The sequence below is a fragment of the Hemicordylus capensis genome, chromosome 5, assembly GCF_027244095.1.
Source record: "Hemicordylus capensis ecotype Gifberg chromosome 5, rHemCap1.1.pri, whole genome shotgun sequence".
Lineage (NCBI taxonomy): Eukaryota > Metazoa > Chordata > Lepidosauria > Squamata > Cordylidae > Hemicordylus > Hemicordylus capensis.
The window spans coordinates 106,250,457-106,268,517 of NC_069661.1; the positions used below are offsets into that span (position 1 = coordinate 106,250,457).

Genomic DNA, 18,061 nt, shown 5'->3' on the forward strand with positions numbered 1-18,061 from the left:
AGTGTACGTACATACGTACGTACGTACATACATACATACATACAATAGTTCCTTGCCCTTTTCTGCACATTTTCCAGTTCTACAATGTCATTTTTTAGATGTAGTGACCAGAATTGTACGCAGTACTCCAAGTGTGGCCACACCATAGTTTTGTATAATGGCATTAGCAGTTTTATTTTCAATCCTCTTCCCAATGATCCTGAGCATGGAATTGTCCTTTTTCATAGCTGCCACACATTGAGTCAACACTTTCAACAACCCCAAGATCCCTCTCCTGGTCTGTCACTGACAGCTCAGATCCCATCAGCGTATACATGAAGTTGGGGTTTTTCATCCCAATGATTATCACTTTACACTTGCCAACATCATTTATGCAGTGATCTAGCTGTAGAGATGAATACTATCTTATTCCTGGACCCTCCTGTGAGCAAGCAGGTCCAGACTGTGCATTCCCATGGAGCAGAGGAGGGATTCCTGGATGCTCATTTCTGGACTTCCTAACACATTGCCCTGGCATGCAGGGTGGTTATGCAGCAATTTCAGTACACCTCAGGAGAGCTATCTATCCCATCATCCCTTAGGTTTTGTGCCCTATCCAACAACTGTTCCTGTCCAACCCCAGCATGGCATGGCATGGCATCCCTCCAGTCTGACCTCAAACTGAACCCCCTGGGCCAGCTCGGAGCTGGTTCAGGGTTTGAATAGCTTTAAAAAAAAATTAACTCACCAGCAGCCTCTGAGTGCTGCTGCCACAGCTGTGGTGCAGGGTCTCTGAAGGTTCCTCTCCCTTGCTGGCCTCCCACCAGGCTTCTTCAGGCTGTTTAGGCCTTTTTCAGCCCTGTCCTGTCTCATAGCTAGTATGCACATCACAGCCTTCAAAATTGCTGCCATGAGCCAGGAGAGGGCCATGAAGGCCTAAAAATGGGCCTAAACATCCCAAAGAAGACCAGGGGAGGCCAGTGGGGGAAGGGGGAATTTTCAGCCCCTCCGTGGCAACACCCCCTGGAGGTTGCTGTTGAGTTTACTATCCAAACCCCCAACCAGCTCAAACTCGAGCCAAGCCAGGATTCTAGTTCAGGGGCACAGAACCGAACATGCCTGGTCTGGTTTGAGTCTGGTTCAGACTCTAACTGAACTAGGCAAACCAGTTTTGTGCACACCCCTATCTTATAGGAGCCTGAACCAGGCACTGTGACACCCCAAAAGAGCTTCCCCTACAGAGACTCCAGTGGCCCTGAGACACCAGGGCAATACAACCATGGTTCCCCCTCCAGTTACTCAAATTGTTGCACTCCTGACCTCTGCACTAATGTCAGCTCAGTCATGCCTCTCGGATAATCCTACTCCTCAGAATCAACATTCTACATCCTTACAAGGAAATCAGACCCTCCTGTAATGGCTAACTACCCCTAAATCTATTGTTCTCTGCCAGACACTACCCCACGTAACCATTAATACAGAGAAGTCCCTTTTCTGTATGTAGCCCTTCCACCCTATAAAATAGCTAGCAAAACCCACTCCAACTTGCACAGACTCTGGGATTTATTTATTCTCCATCATCTTTCTCTGCCTCTGCTGATGGGGATCTGCACTACCTTCCTTTCACATTATGATAGGTATTATAGGGGGCCTCTCCCTTCTCTTTCTGATTCCCCTTTTTCTGGAGTGACTCTGTACTCTGTGTGTGTGTGTGTGTGTAAGGTCAAGTCACTGTAAGGTCAAGTTAGGAGGTTCCTATTTTTCCCATGATTCAGTTGCCTGACTCCACACAGCCTCCCATGATCAGCATAGGTCAGCCCCACTGACCACCCCTCCCCCAGAAGCTGAGTTGGGGGAGGCGTGGTTCAGCCCTTGTGTTCATCCTTCTATCAGAGGATTAGAAGCCACTTCCCCATGAAGTGCAGGAAGCCATTTTCTTCCCTTCCACCTAGCTTCTCTCCCTGTCATCAGAAGCAGACTGAATCAAACACCCTCCCAACACTTCCCTTCCCCCTCTCTGTCTGAATCAATTATTTATCTTATAGCAGAGGTATAGCATTGACCGCAGGCATGCTTCCACCAGAGTGTCTGAGTCACATGGGAATTCCCTCATTAGTATTATAGTCAAGCCTCTTATTGTATATTCAGTAATGAGACATGTGTATTTACATTTAAGTCTGTGATTGTGACTTTCTTGGGGAACTGCCTGCTTCGCAACTGCTCTTAAAGGTCCCCACAGGTGGAGTAAGAGTTCCCCATGTAACAAATGGAGCAGGATGGAGGAGGTGACAAACATTCCTCCTTTCCTTTCCCCATGCTTCAACTGCTGTTGCTCCTGCTGCAAAAATCTGACCAGATATATGGAGGTGTGGGGTGGCAGGCAGGGCTTCTGGGAATTATGAGGTCTAGCAGGCATGAGAGGAGGTAATGCAGAAGTACTTCTCTAGTTCCTCTTTTTATCTAAATATAACAATTTAAATTTCTAATTTAAATCTCCTAATTTAAGAAGAATTTGTGGGCTTCAGAAACTCACATTTAATTTGAAATGGGCTTTTCTGAGCCCCCTAATTTTGTCTCTGTGTCTAGCTCCAGAAAACAACATCAGTAACTTATGATACAACAATATTTTGCACAGTTGTAGGATTGCTGGCTATAGCTCCCATTTTATTTATATATATATATGTAACGGTTGTCTTGCAAAATGTTTTAGCATAATGTTGGAAGTCAACAAGTGACTATAGAGGTAAAATTACATTGCACTTTAAAAATAAAGCTCTATGAAAGGAGAAAGGTTTTTTGTAACAGATCCCCTGTGGAGAAGCTTTGAAACTGAAAGAATTGGCTGAAGCCCAGCTAAAAGTAAGTGAGATGAACACAGAATGCAGATTGATTCATTGGAATGATTAGCACAAGATTCATGACTGGAGTGCCTATCACGAGCTTGTCTGTCCGCAGTCTGGTCTCTGGTCTCTATCCGGAGAAGCTGGTAGGTCAGGAGTCACTCCGCGTCTGCAAACAAGCACAAAAGAACAAATCACTACAGAGTATCCAGTCCAAACTTGGTCCCCCACAACCCAGGTTGCTCACCAGATCTCAAACGTCCTGAGCCCAGGGTCCAAGGCGTCACCAGCAGCTCATCCTGGATGAAGTCATCCAGTGCCCAGCTCAGGAATCAGGTTACAAGCAGGGGAAGCCTGGGACTCAAGAGTTCCACCACAAATCTGGGAATTCCATGTAACACAAGGCTTGGTATGCAGCAAACTCAACTGACACATTATTTCCAGCAGCTTGTTCGTTGCCTGCCGGCTGATTTATAGTCCTTGGCTTAATTGCTCTCTTCCCTCAGCCAGCTGTTAGAGATTCAGTGCTTATCTTGCCTGCCGAGGAGGCGCTGACTTTTTCTAAGAGCCCGCACCTGCTGTTGGCGTTTTGCACGTCTCCGCTCTTGGGGGTTAATGGTTGATCGTCGTCCAGCTCAGGGTTTGGCCTTCCACCCCCAGTCTCCTCTACTCCCGATGGACCTTCTTGTCCTGAACCTTCACCCTGGCCCATCTCAGCTACCTCCTGTGGCCCGACAACTGAGCTTTCCATCTCAGGTGCTTCTTTGCTCGCTGGAGGGTTGCCAGCCTCCCACTTCTCATCACTATCCGTGGGCGAGGGTGTGACAGTGTCAAAGCATAAAGACTCAGGCCCTGAACAGGTGGACCAAGAGAACCTGGACAGGTACTCCAATCTGAAGAAGGCTGAACAACTGGTGCTGTTTGGGATCACAACTATATACACATAATATAATAATCAATTTATTAACATAAACATCAGATTGAAAAATACTACAAAGTATCAACTTCATTAGGTGTGTTTGTGTGATGCCACAATATTCTGCAATTGCTCCAACATAACAAATAGATTATAATTTCTCAAAATATAGAGCACTACACACTTTGCTACAGGAGCATGCATTATGTGGTTTGTGCAGTGAGAACACATTTATACAGCTGATGTGCCATCACATTGACTACATTTTCAGCAGGTAAACATATGGACTGCCACTGACTCTCACTAAGGGCTAAAACTGGTTAAATGCAGTCATTACATTAGTTCAAGGCCTGCTATGAGCTACATTATTCACTAAAACATTACATAATACATAGTGCTAGAAAGAGAAACGATGGATGGAAATTAGCATTGTAAAACATGCGAAGCTGCCATATATTGAGTCAAGCCTTTAATTCATCCAGCTCAGTATTATTTGCACTGATTGGCATCAGCTGTCCAGAATTGTGGACACAAATCTTTTCCAGCCCTGCCTGGTGATACCAGGGATTGAACCTGGGACCTCCTGAATATAAAACAAACACTCTTCCAGTAAAATACATGCTCTTCCAATAAGCTATAACCCTATTTGTAGATAATATCAGAGGTTTTTCATATTATCTCATTCATATATATATATATATATATATATATATATATATATATATATATATAAACGTATGTTGAAGAGTGCTTTGAATAAATGCATACAGAAATAATGTGTAAATTATTCAAAATGTAGTGAGTTTCTGATGGCTTTCTGGCAGTTCAGAGAATTCTTACTGGGAAACAACTCCCAATATAATTAATATTATATATTGGTTCAATATATTAATGTATTTATATTTGGTTCAATTTATATTGGTTCAATATAATGGACCAATATAATGAATGCTTTTTATGATATGTGGGCTGAAATAAACTATTTGATTTGAATACAATGAATGGACTATAGATCATTATTATTATTTTATTTTATTTCACATTCAAACAGTTGGTTAAAGCATGTTAATAATCTTTAAAACAACAAGCCTATAATTTCAGCCAGTTATTTTATCAATATTGCAGATGGGGAGGGTGAGGATGAAAGGCAGTGGTTTGGCTACAGATTCCTAATGGGTTTATGGCTGAGAGATTCCCAGAACCGTAGATTTCCAAATTCATTGCAATATGGCAGCTGACTATTCATATATGTAGTTTGTACAGTTAAAGGTTAAAAGTAAATACAAACAGCAAAAATGATCAACATACATTACAACTAAAGGGCACAAAAAGAATCAAAAGATTTTTTGCTTTTTTCATGCCAAGAGTGATAAATGTGTGAAACAGGCTGTCAGGCAAAGTCGTTGAGGCAAAAACACAGGGGTCATATGAGAAAAATGAGATGTCTTCCATAGGGAAGCAGAGTACTAAGAATGGATGAACTTGAAAGGAACGGATGGCCTCTTTCGCTCCCCAATGAGTTCTTATGTTCTCTTCTCAGTTGTCTTTCCAGCAATCATTTAATTGAAAAATTCAGTCTGGTTACAGCTCCCAGCCTCATGGCAGCAAAGTAGTCAGAAGTACTTCAGTCTGGACAACAACTGATATTCCTTGTTGCACAGTTGGACATTAGTATAACATTCTGCAATTTTATACAGGCACTCATGATATTTTTATTTCAGCTAAATTGGTTGTCATGTTGTATACATGTCAGGGCATCTTATATTACCCTCAAGTCTCATTTAAGTGTAGCTTTTTGTGCCATTACGATGTCTGCTTGATATAAGCATTGGGTCTGAAACTGTAGGGCTTTTTAGCTGAATGTTGACAGGGAAAATATTGTGATATATATTTCTTGTCCTCTTTCATAACATCTTTCCTATCTTGTTGACAATGTTCATGTATTCTTCCAAGCATAAGCAGTTAGTAACCTGAGGGTCAAATTGCATTCTAAGATGCTTTCTTTGTTTATATAGGGAATGTTGTCAGAGCTGTTTATGATTTAACACAAATTTCCTCAGCCGGTGTCATATTTATTTATTTAAAACAAATTATACTCCCAAGAGGTTTGGATGAGGGGAAATCCAGATTTAAACCACCATTTTGGAACTGGTTAACCTGTGCTTCAACTATATCACTTCCGAGTGCACATGAGGCTCACATGACTGAATAGACAAATTTTTCTATATATCATTACAAAAAAAATTACCTGCCCATATACAACTGTCAGGAAGAAGGGTCATAGCTTAGTCTTCTTGTCATAGTTTTACACATAGTTCTACACATAGTGTGTGTAGAAATGTTGTTTTCTATCAAGGAGCATTCTGTCATCTTCATACTCAAGTAGTACAATCAAAACACCATTTCAGTGATAACTAGGCTACAGTCACAAATCTCAGCCTACCTCATAAGGCTACTGTGAAGTTTAAAGCCTGTGCTGTGATTTTGAAGGATGTGCGGGATGTAAGTGCAACATACACAGTTTCTTGATATGCCCTTTGATACCTGTCTTCTTCATGTAGGGATATACAAAACCACTCTCTTCATTTCTGTGGTTTTTTCTGACTTCCCCTGTGTTGGTGTGGGGTGCCTGGGACACATGCAAAAAGCAGATATATGCCCTTTCCCCAATATGGATCTAAAACGGTATCTCGTTATGTACAGTAGGCTAGGAAGATGAACGTTGTGCTCTCAATACTGTGGCCTAAACATGAAGCACACAATGTGTTTTCGGTCTTTCTAGAATGACATTTGCCCCAAGAAAAGAATGGGCACTCCAAAGCTGAAGAACAATCAATAACCACATAGCTTTTAAATACTTCATAGAAATTTCATCATTTGAAACATTGTCAGGAAGCTGCCTTGGCAACAGTGGAAATGGTCTGGTTCAATGCTTGCCAATCCAAAGAGAGGGGATATGGAGAAAAACATATTCTTTGATCAAGAAGGGGGAAATACAAAGGGAGAAGCCACACATTGATGTATGCTGGTATGCTGGTAATTAACAGCATTTTAATCCTGGCCTTGAAACAACTGATCTAAAAGCAGGATTCCCAATAACTTTGTAGTGTCATTCTACAGCTGGATCAAATATCTTCAAGCAATTTAACAATACTTTAGATTACTTCAATTTACTTTTCTTTAGTGTGCATTAATATTATTTTAAATCACCAAGTGATATTGTAATTTACATTGCCTAAATTCAATAAATCATCATAATTACTTTGTCTTCATTTATTAAAGCCATTCACACACTTCCCACCAGGGTGGGAAGCATGGCGGGGGTGGTGGTGGTGGCAGGCAGGGTTTCATCTACTCCCCCCCACCCCGGTCTTAGGCATGCTACTGCATGCCCAGACAATCTGCACTGTTCTGTGCAGTGTGGATTAGTGGAGGCTAGGACTTCCTGGGCTCCAGGAATCCCACAGTAGGGGTGTGCACAGAACCAGCTGGTCTGGTTTTGTTTGAGTCTGAACTGGACCCAAACCAGACTGGGCCAGTGTGGTCCAGAACCCCCTAGAACATCCCCCCCCAGTTCATTTCAGTCAGGGGGGGTGCAATTTTTTATTTTATATTTTATATTTATCCTCTCTGGGGGAGTTGTCTGAGGTGGAACCACCATGGACTCCCATGCTGGCCTCCCTTATTGCAGAAATTGGCCGTTTGGTTGCTCTTCAGCCAGTTTTCAGCCTCCCCCCCCCATTTTGGATGCTGCCACATCTGCACAATAGGCTTCTGCATGGCCTGGCAAAATTAATACAAACAAACGCACGCCCAGGGGTGTTCAGTTCGGGGTCGGACCAAACAGGGGGTGGCTCAGTTTGACCCCAAACAGTCAAACCCGTTTGCACATCCCTATCCCACAGTGCAACATGCGACAAACGCAGTGCATTGAGGGTGTTCTAGGTGCCTGATTGGGTGCTTTAGGTGCCTGATTCTGTTTATGCTTGGGCTGCATGCAGCCCAAGCATATACAAGACCATTTACCTGGGTAGAAGGGTGTGTTTACACCCTTCTACCCGGGTAAAATATTGGGTACAAAACCTGGGCTACCTGGGAGAGCACATGAGCAGCCCTACTCAGGTAGGGCTGCTTGTATGCATAGCCTTATTATATTTTAGTAGCACAACTAAAACAAAAGGGTAAGAGTACTAATTTTGGAAGGTCCTCTCTTTTTGCATCTGTTCCACAGTTTCCTCAGGCATTGGTGGCTTGTCAGGATTAATTATTTCATGACACATGGAGGAGTATATTTCTTTAGACTCTCCCTATTCCCACTTTCAGCACTTTAGAGCAACAACCAAGAGTGTGTCAGATTTCAGTGTACTAGATTTCACTGCCATTTCAACACGTAATCAATCAGAGAATCATGTTTGTCACTGGCCCAGAGTCAAATGTGATTGCAGAGCAAAATGTAAAATATTCTGCAATAGAGAAGACCAATGTTTTGTCATCAGGGACAAATCCAGTACACCTCATATTTCCTCTCCCAGAAGTCAGTTGATACCCTCAGCTAGGGATATGTATATAGTACTTAGATGGATTGGGTAACAAATAGGATTTTTAAATCCCTAAGTTCTTCTCTGAGCTCGGCTCCAGAGAAATTCACCAGGAACTCTGAACAATGGGATTCCAAGAAGCCTTGGAGGGATTTAGTATTGGCTCTGCCAGTAATCCTGTTGATGCTCTGGTGAAGAACTGGAACAGCAAACTCACCATGGAAGTAGACATGATTTCTCCTAAGCGTCCTCTCCGACCCACTTCAAAATGGGCCCCTTGGTATATAGAAGAACTATGGGGGCTGAAGCGGTGAGGTAGACAAATGGAGCACAAGTGGAGAAAGATTCAACTCAAATCCGACAGATTGTAACATAGAGCACATTTGAAGATCTATACTCAGGCAATAGGTACAGCAAAGAAGCAATTCTTTTCTGCCTGTATTGCATCTGCGAGTTGACATTTTGCGGAGGTGTTCAGGGTTGTAAGATGGCTAGTATATGCCCTTCCTCCCTTGAATCAGAATCTGGAACCATCAATTAGCCACTCTGATGTGTTTAATGAATTCATTGTGGGGGAAATTTCTTATATTTGGGCCAACTTAGATTCAATCTCCACAATTATTTCAGTGTCAGATGTGGAGGTGTCCAGCAACTCATCTTGTGTGGTTAGGCTGGATCAGTTCCTATTCATGGCTCCTGAGGATGTGGATGAGCTGCTTGGAGTGGTGAGGCCTACCTGTGATGACTCCTGTGGGGGTCATGGAGGAGGATTCCTCAGATGAAGACCCAGAGCAGGGGGAGCAGGCTGAAACTGCCGGTTGACTCAGCAGAGCCAGAGCTGACAGGCCTGCAGGCCCTTCTGCCTCCTTCCCTCCCTTCTCCTGATGAAGCATCCGAGGCTGCTGAAGTCGAGGTGCCTACCCCAGATCCCCGACAGTGACATTTGGACAGAGTACAGGCGCAGAGGGAGGAACGCCATAGGTTGGAGAGGCTGGCCAGAAAGAACAGGTGTTCTAGCTCTGACCCAGCTGCATCTCCCTGACAAGGCCCAGGTGCAGTGATGGGCGGGGCTCTCAGCACACTGCCTATTTAGAGCAGCCTGAAAGCTGGGTCTGTGCTGGAAACAACATCTGTGGTGACTAACCCTACTGTGAGCAACCTTGACCTAGAAATCTGGCACTGTTTGTTGATGTCTGACAATGATTTGTGTTTACCCTGATCCTGTGGAACTCCTGATGTTGACTTCTGGCAATGTATGTGACTACTCTCCATCTCCATTCCTGTCCACTAGCTCTCCCTTCCCCTCTGAAAAGAATGGTTTTTGCAGCTGCTGGGCAGTTAGCCAAGGCAGGTCATTACAGCACCACCTGTTCTCTTGAGCCTTGCTTGACATGTCTTATACTATCTGGCAGGGGGTTGTTGTAGAAGGACTGGTAGAGATCATAAATGCTTCTCTGAGAAAGGGCAGGTTGCCTCCTTTCTTAAGGAGGGAACCATTAGAACACTTCTAAAGAAGCCTACCTTGGATCCCTCAGGGTTGAGTAACTACAGGCCTGTCTCCAACCTTCCATGACTGGGTAAGGTAATTGAGAGGGTGTGGGCCTCCCAGTTCCAGACAGTCTTGGAGGAAACTGATTATCTAGACCCATTTCAGACTGCCTTTCAGGTGGGCTATGGGGTGGAGACTACCTTGTTTTGTCTGATGGATGGTCTCCAATTGGGAATTGACAGAGGGAGTGTGACTCTGTTGGTCCTTTTGGATCTTTCAGCAGCTTTCAATACTATCAACCATAGTATCCTTCTGGAGTGTGTGAGGGGGTTGGGAGTAGGGGGCACTGCTTTGCAGTAGTTCCATTCCCACCTTTTGAACAGGTTCCAGATGGTGTCCCTTGGAGACTGTTCTTCAAAATCTGAACTTTTGTATGGTGTCCCTCAGGTCTCCATATTGCCTCCAATGTTGTTTAGCATCTACATGAAACCGCTGGGAGAGAGCATCAGGAGATTTGGTGCAGGGCGCTATCAGTATGCTGATGACACCCAAATCTATTTCTCCATGTCAAAATTATTGGGAGAAGGCTTAGCCTCCCTAAATGCCCACCTGGAGGTGGTGATGGGCTGGATGAGGGATAACAAGCTGAGACTGAATCCAGGTAAGACAGAGGTACTCAGTATGCAGGGTTGAAATTTGGGAGATGAGTTTGATCTGCTTGTTCCGGATGGTGTCACACTTCCCCAAAAGGAACAGGTGCAGTCTGGGTTCCTTTTGGATCCAAGCCTCTCCCTGGTGTCCTGGGCTGAGGCAGTGGCCAGAGGTGCAGTCTATCAGCTTTGGCTGATACGCCAGCTGCATCCGTTCCTTGAGATAAATGACCTCAGAACAGTGGTACATATGTTGGCAACCTCTAGACTGGGCTACTGCAATACAATCTATGTGGGATTGCCTTTGTACGTAGTCTGGATACTGTAGTTGGTCCAGAATGTGACAGCCTGTTTGGTCTCTGGGTCATCTTGGAGAGTCCATATTACTCCTGTATTGAAAGAACTAAACTGGCTGCCAGTATGTTTCTGGACAAAATACAAGGTACTGGTTGTAACCTATAAAGCCCTAAACATCTTGGGCCCTAGATATTTAAGAGAACATTTTTTTCGTCATGAACCCCACCATCCTTTGAGATCATCAGGAGAGGTCCGTCTGCAGTTGTCACCAGCTCATCTTGTGGCTACTCAGGGACGGGCCTTCTCTGCTGCTGTCCTGGAGATTTGGAATGGGCTCCCTGCTGAAATAAGATCCTCTCTATCTCTGACAATTTTAAATAAATCTTTGAAGACATATCTGTTCACCCAGGCTTTTATTTAAATACTGTTTTAATAGTTTTAACATTGTTTAAAACATTGTTTTAAAATTTAAAATTGTTGTAATGTTAACTTTTTCTGCTGTCATTTATTTTAACTAATTTGTTTTTAACTGTTATTTATTTTGTTTTCGTGTAAACCACTCAGATACGTAAGTTTGGGGCAGTATAAACATGTTTGTTAAATGAATGAATGAATGAATAAATAAGCAAATAAATAAATGAATATTTCTCATAGTTGTAGGACTGCAGGCTATAGTTCCCATTTTATGTTATATATTATATATGTAAAGGTTGCCTTTCAAATTGTTTGTCATAATGTTAGCAGTCAACAAGTGACTATAACAGGTCACCTCAGATTGCACGTGCCATATGTTGTCATTTTATGATAAGATAGAAACACTTACTAGGTCTCTGTTCTGCTCTCATTGATCTCTGCCAACACAGCATCAACATGAGAAGGAAAAAGTGAGCTTGGCTCCACACCTTTTCCTAACCAGAAGAATATTGTTTGCCCCAAGCAGCCCCCTTGGGGCAAATTATACATGGAAACTTGTATAAACCTAACAAGGGGGAAATTACACATGGAAACCTGTTTCTCTGAATAGGTTAACTCTCACTGGGTTGACTTTAGAAACACTGGTCACAATCCATGACTATATAATATTGAAATTCAGGGACCTTAAGTTAGTAATAACTAACTTATCTCATTTATTTCAGTGGTTCTTAGTCATGTCTCACTGGTGCTTAGTTTGGATCCTGCCCACAATTAATAAGCATAGTCATGTGCTCATCCAAATGCCTTGTTTGTAAATGATTCTTTAGAGCCAGATTGAAATGTTCAGCATAACTATATAAGTCACTAACTGTCCTATATAGGACAGTTTACGCATTCAAAGTGGAGATCATCATCCAGGAGCCACAAATTCATTTTAGAACTGAAATCACAGCTAGTACTGTGTGAAATGCATGACTATGGCAATCCTTCCAATAATCCCATGCTGTACAGCAACTACAGTATCTCTATAGCCACATAGATTAAATACCTTGGTTCTCTTGCAACTCCAATATCACCAGATGACAAGAGAGAGTACTTTCCTGTACTTTAAGAAATCTTATAGACATTCAGTATTTGTAGTTCTATCATGAGCACTTTTTCAATCTAGTTGAAGCAATATGACAAATGACAGTGGTCGTCCATAAATTTCATTTTATTTCAGTTTTAAAATACTATTTTTCCATGAAAAATTTTAATTACTTGCAGAAATCCTCTTTTGCTAATGCATGCAGTGCAAAATATACTCTTCTGTTTTTAACCCAAATGTGATGCTCATCTTTTGTATGACATAGATGTCACTTGGATGGCTTTATATTTCACTGTATCAAATACATCAATCATTCTAAATGGTGTTAATGTATTAATTTGTTTTCTATTATGTGAAATTTAATTCACTCTTAGCCCGTTCAATTTGGCAGCATTAATCAGCCTGGGGGTGGGGAGATATATTCCCTTGTAACTTTTAACATTATATGGCAAACATGAACTTCCTGACCCGATTTAATATTCATTTGATGCTGCTAAAATTGTGCACATTTCCTAAGATGTTTAGCATTTTAAATTCTTCATATGGGTTTTATTACAGACATAGCAGCTGTGTTAAGCAGGCATTCACAATCCCCTTAACAGAAGCTATTTCTTCTGCTAAACTGTGTGCAGCAGACAAATCTATATCAAATCTCCACAATATGCTGGGGTCACAGTGCCTTGACTAGGTCAAATTTTATATATCGATTTTCTGTGTGCTTCTTCGCATCTGCTGCAGGAAACATGGCAAAAAAAAAAAAAAAAGAAAAGCAGGTGTGGAAGGACCAAGTTGCGGTTCTACTTAAAACAAGGATACAATCCAGCCAAAGTTGAGTTCACTTGAGTAGGAAGGGAAGAACCACTTGAGAAGTTTTGATAGAGAGTGGAATAGATCTATGCTCCACCAGTCCCATGGAGTAAAATTGCAAAGACTGAATGGATTCTACATTGCACTCTGAGCATGTTCAAAGTATCTGGCAGGTGGAGTTGTATCCTAGTACTGCTGCCCCACAGTCTATTTCAGGGCTGCACAGCTTTGGCCTTATTGAAAAATATTGGGCTACATTATCCCTGACTATAGGCCACAGTAGCTGGGGGTAATGGGATTTGTAGTCCCAAAACAGTTGGAGGGCCAAAGTTGTGCAGCCCTGGTCTGTCTGGTTATTTCTGGAACATGTCCAGATCTTTAATTCTGTTCTAACTATTCTTCTCCTTCAGAGACAGTGGAGATGTGCATTCCTTTCAGAACAAATGAGAGTCATTTGGTTCATTTTTTCATTCATTCTAGTGAATGCTAATTGTAATGAACAAATAAAGAAAAATATTTTTATTCATTTCTTTTTATTATTTTTATTATCCCCCCCCCCCCCAAAAAAATTTTTTTTTACTCTATTTTTTGCTGAAGCCACAGGGCACTGGAGCTCATTTTTGGAAGCCAGGGAAATATTGTTTAAATAGCACCTATTGATTTCAGCTAACAAGCTATTGGGGACTCCAGATTTGTGTTAAAGAAGTTGGAGAAATAGCCTACTCTATACATATTATTACACAGAAAACCTTGTAATAATTTTCAGAAAAATCAAATGGATTAAGAGGGAGGAAGGTATTTGGGGGCACCCACAGCTCCTCACTGTGTTTTTGTCTATCCTTAGCCACCCATTGGAAGTGTGAAATGTAAACATCGGCATAATTTTTGCCTCTGATTTTCTCCTTTTGCACAGAGGATTTCTTCATTTCAACTCTGTCAGCTAGGAATATATTTCAGTGTTGATGAGTGGCAATGATTAGCAGTCCCAAAAGATACAACTGAGGAGAGAGAAGGAGAGAGGTTTCTCTGGAATAGATGCAAATGGAAAGGCATAAAATCAGGCTTGGCAGTTACTATTAGCCTGCAGCTATAGCAACACCTTTTCCCCAGCAGGAACTCTTGTAGAGCAAGGAGTCTTAGTAATGACAGGGTTGTACCTGGAGAGAATATTAAAAAATATCTGTATGCAGTGTTGTCATTTGATGCCCTTCGCAGAAATGTAGAATGATTTCTTCAGCACAAAAATCTATTAAAATTAATTCAGAAATACCTCAGGGATAGATTTGGTGTCGAAGAATTCTACAAGATGTGCAAATACTTTCAGCTTTGATAAGGGAATTTATTAAAAGCTAAGGAGAAGAAGTAACCAGAAAATTTAAACTGGCACAAATGTCTACCATAGTTCAAGACAGAGGGGAAATGTATTTCCTTTATCAGTTTCACAAACAGGACATATTTGCTTAGTTTCCACGGAGGTTGTAATCCTGTGCACCTGGGCTGTGCCACTTAGATTGCAGGTGGGGAATTTACATGACTGAATGTTTCTCCACACGAAGAAAAAAATTCCTTGCCCACAGAAGAGGTTGCCGGAGCTTCTCTCCACATGCGTGCACACAGACACACACTCACACTTTGGAACTTAGCAGTCAGTCCTGGAAAACTGCCACGTGTACCTAACTTCTGCTTTGTGGGTCACCTTCCATTTCAAGCAAACAAGATGGTCATATAGGAAGTGAATTCGAACCTGAGCTTTTAAAAAATTCTGGGAAAGGCAGGAACTGCATTTCTAATGCAGCTAAATTGTCAGCCCAATAAGTAAGAATCCTGGTAAAATGAAAAGGTTCCAACAGGCAAACTGACTACACCCTAATGTGATCAGAACAGCTCCCAGCCACTGACTGAATTGCCACCTTTACTCCTGGGTAAAAAATAAAAAGAGAGATGTAAGAGTTATATCATAATGGGAGTTTATTACAAACTTCCTTGCCAAGCAGAAGGCAAGGACAATGCTTTCCTAAATCAAAAGACCAAACTTTTGAAGAAGCAAAACATAATAATAATGGGGGACTTCAACTATCCTGACATTTGCTAGAAGTCTGACTCTGTCATCAGTGGAATATACAATCAGTTCTTGACTTATCTTGCTGACAGCTTTATCTTTTAGACGGTGGAAGAATGAACAAGGGGATAGGCTGTGTTGAACTTGTCTAACCAACAGGGAAGACTTGGTTGATGAAGTAAGGTGAGGGGCATCCTGAAAGAAAATGACCACATCTTCTTGGAATTTTTCTAGTTCATGTAAGAGGTCCTCATGCAAGTTAATGACTCCACAATTATGCTGCTCAAGCAAAGAAGTCACTCAGGCAATCAGTTCTTAGAGCAAGTAAGCCAGTGTAGTATAGTGGTTGGAATGTTGAACTAGGACCAGGGAGACCAGAGTTCAAATTCCCATTCAGCCATGAAACTCACTGGGTGACTCTTAGTCTAACCTACCTTGCAGAGCTGTTGTGAGGATAAACATAACCATGTACACTGCTCTGGGCTCTTTGGAATAAGAGAGGGATATGAATATAAGAGAGGGATATGGATATAATAAATAAATAATAAATAAATAATAAGTAGAGCAGGCTTTGATCATCAAACAAGTTAATAGTTCATTTTAACATTTTAACAGTTTAAAACCACATTTCTAGTTAAAAGCTTGGGTGAATAAATGTGTCTTGAGAGTCTTTTTAAAAGCTGTCAGAGATTGAGAGCCTCTTATTTTGACAATGAGCACATTCCAAAACCTCGGGGTGGCAAAAGAAAAGGCCTGTCCCTGAGCAGACCACTAGATGAGCTGGTGGCAACTGCAGATGGACCTTTCTGGATGATCTCAATGGGCAGCAGGGCTCATAGCAAAAAGAGATGTTTTCTTAAATACACTGTTTAGGGCTTTATAGATTATAATCTGCATCTTGTGCTTTGTCCAGAAACATATTGGCAGCCAGTGTAGTTCATGCTACCAAGAACTACAATTATCAAATCACACTCATGATCCTTAACCAGGGGTGTAGTGGAGGGAGGACTTGCAGGGATGGAGCACTGGTACTTCTTGGCTTCTCTGGCTGTTAGGGAGGGCATGGCCATGGGGGCTGTCATGGAAAGCGCTGCCTGCTCTTCTGAATTTGCAACTACATCACTGGCCCTCACTCACGAACATTACAAGTGAATTACCTGAGGGCTTGCCTCTTGCTGCCCTTCAGCCTGCAGTCTAGGAATGTGTCCTCAGGCAAATGTCTGTTGCTGTTCTTGACAGAGACATCTGAAGCATATTTACTTATGCAAGCTACATTAACAGCATACATCACATAGATTGCCAAATGTCTGCAGCTGACAATGATCATTCAGTGGCTGGAACCCAATTATGGAGCTCCTTCCCACTGGAGACCCACTGAAGGCCAAATCTGAGCACCTTGGGTTTCCAGACCACCTGTATTTTTTCTAGTTTTTGTGGCTCAGTATCATAGGCAAGAAATTTAAATGTAATGAATTTTTTATCCTTTTTTGCTGGACACGTGTTGTATTACATTGCTTTTGCTACCTAACATGTGTCTTTGGAATGAGGTAGGTGACAAATCAAAATCATTGTAAAGATCTTCCTGAAGTGAAATTCTGAGAAAAGCGACACAACCATTGGATTCAGTGAGCTGATATGCCATGGGGAATCAATTTTTCCCTTTGGCAAAATATTTTATCACTTATAATAGCTCAGCATTTAGTGAGATTTCCCGCCTATCAATGTTGTTCACTGGCATGGCTCAAGGTGCCCACTGTACAGGATTCACACATTAAGATGTAATGATATACCTGGTGGTGGGAAACCTTCCACAACTGGATTAGCATGACTCATCTGCTTAAAAATCACTTTGGAGTGTTCAAAGCACTTCGTACATATTAAGGTCATTCACATAACCGTTGAGCCAGTGGGGATAGTGGGGGTAGGGGGCGGGGGCAGGATCAGGATCATATCTAACTCCCCCCCCTTCCCGATGATATCTCCTCTTCTTCTGGCAGTGTGGCTCGCATAAGCAACTCTCCTGGGAACCACACAGCCATCTGGAGGCCTGAAAAAAACAGCCCGGCCTCCAGATATTCCTAAATGCACTGTGTGAGGAGCGAAATACTGCTCTTTCTTTGCATGGGCTGCTTGCAGCCCAAGCAGACACACGACTGAAGACCTGGGTAAAAGGGATCACTCACACCCCTGTACTCAAGTAAAAGCCTGGGAGGAATTCCTGGGCTATCCAGAGCAGCCCAGAGCAGCCCTACCTTGGTAGGTGTTGTATTCTATCCAGTATCTTTTATGTTTTCTTGTTTAGAAGTTTGTCCTAGTAGGGATCCTGTAGGGAGTATGTATGGAGGAGGTGAAGTCAGAAAGAGAAGGAGAAGGAGAAATTGGAGTTGTTTCTGAATAAACTCTTAGTTAAATCTATATAAGATTACTTTGTGTTTGTGAGGAAAGCAGCTATAAAACAGTAGGACTGCCCGGCCTGGGTAGGGCTGCTCAAGTGAACAGCCACATAATCTTGTTGTACTACTTATAAGAATAGGGAATAGGTCAGTATTATTCCCATATTGGTCCTGGGAATGGGGCCCAAAGCTGGATAAGAGTAGGTTGCTTAAAGACAGCCAGTGTGCCCATGACAGAGCTAGGCTAGCCATACAAGTGGAACTGAGACCTTCATATTATTGGAACGTGTGCAGGAGATGTCTTGTGCAGGGGCATAGCCAGGGGAGAGGGGGCTCGTGTTCACCCTTCTCCCCAGCGGCCCCTCAGAGCAAGGGAGATAATGTAGCAAATAAGGAGGGGTGGACCTGGGAGGTCCTCAGGAGCTGGAGGGCCCAGGTTCTTTAAACCCATCCACTCTTTTCTTTATTTTGTTTTAATTAATGTTTTAACTTTTCTGTCATTTATTCTGTTTTAACTGATGTTTTAACCCTTCTGTTGTAAACCGCCCAGAGACTTGAGTTTGGGCGGTATATAAATATGTTAAATAAATAA

At 42.3% G+C, this 18,061-nt stretch overlaps 1 long non-coding RNA gene across 1 annotated transcript in view; it reads right to left on the reverse strand.

The window, feature by feature from the left end:
- Window positions 1-2,620: 2,620 nt before the first annotated feature.
- The window catches only part of LOC128327874 (uncharacterized), a 72,905-nt gene continuing 57,464 nt past the window's right edge, over window positions 2,621-18,061 (reverse strand). Inside the window, exon 5 of the long non-coding RNA XR_008308849.1 lies at window positions 2,621-3,752. This is a non-coding gene — a long non-coding RNA (uncharacterized LOC128327874). The remainder of the gene's footprint in view (window positions 3,753-18,061) is intronic.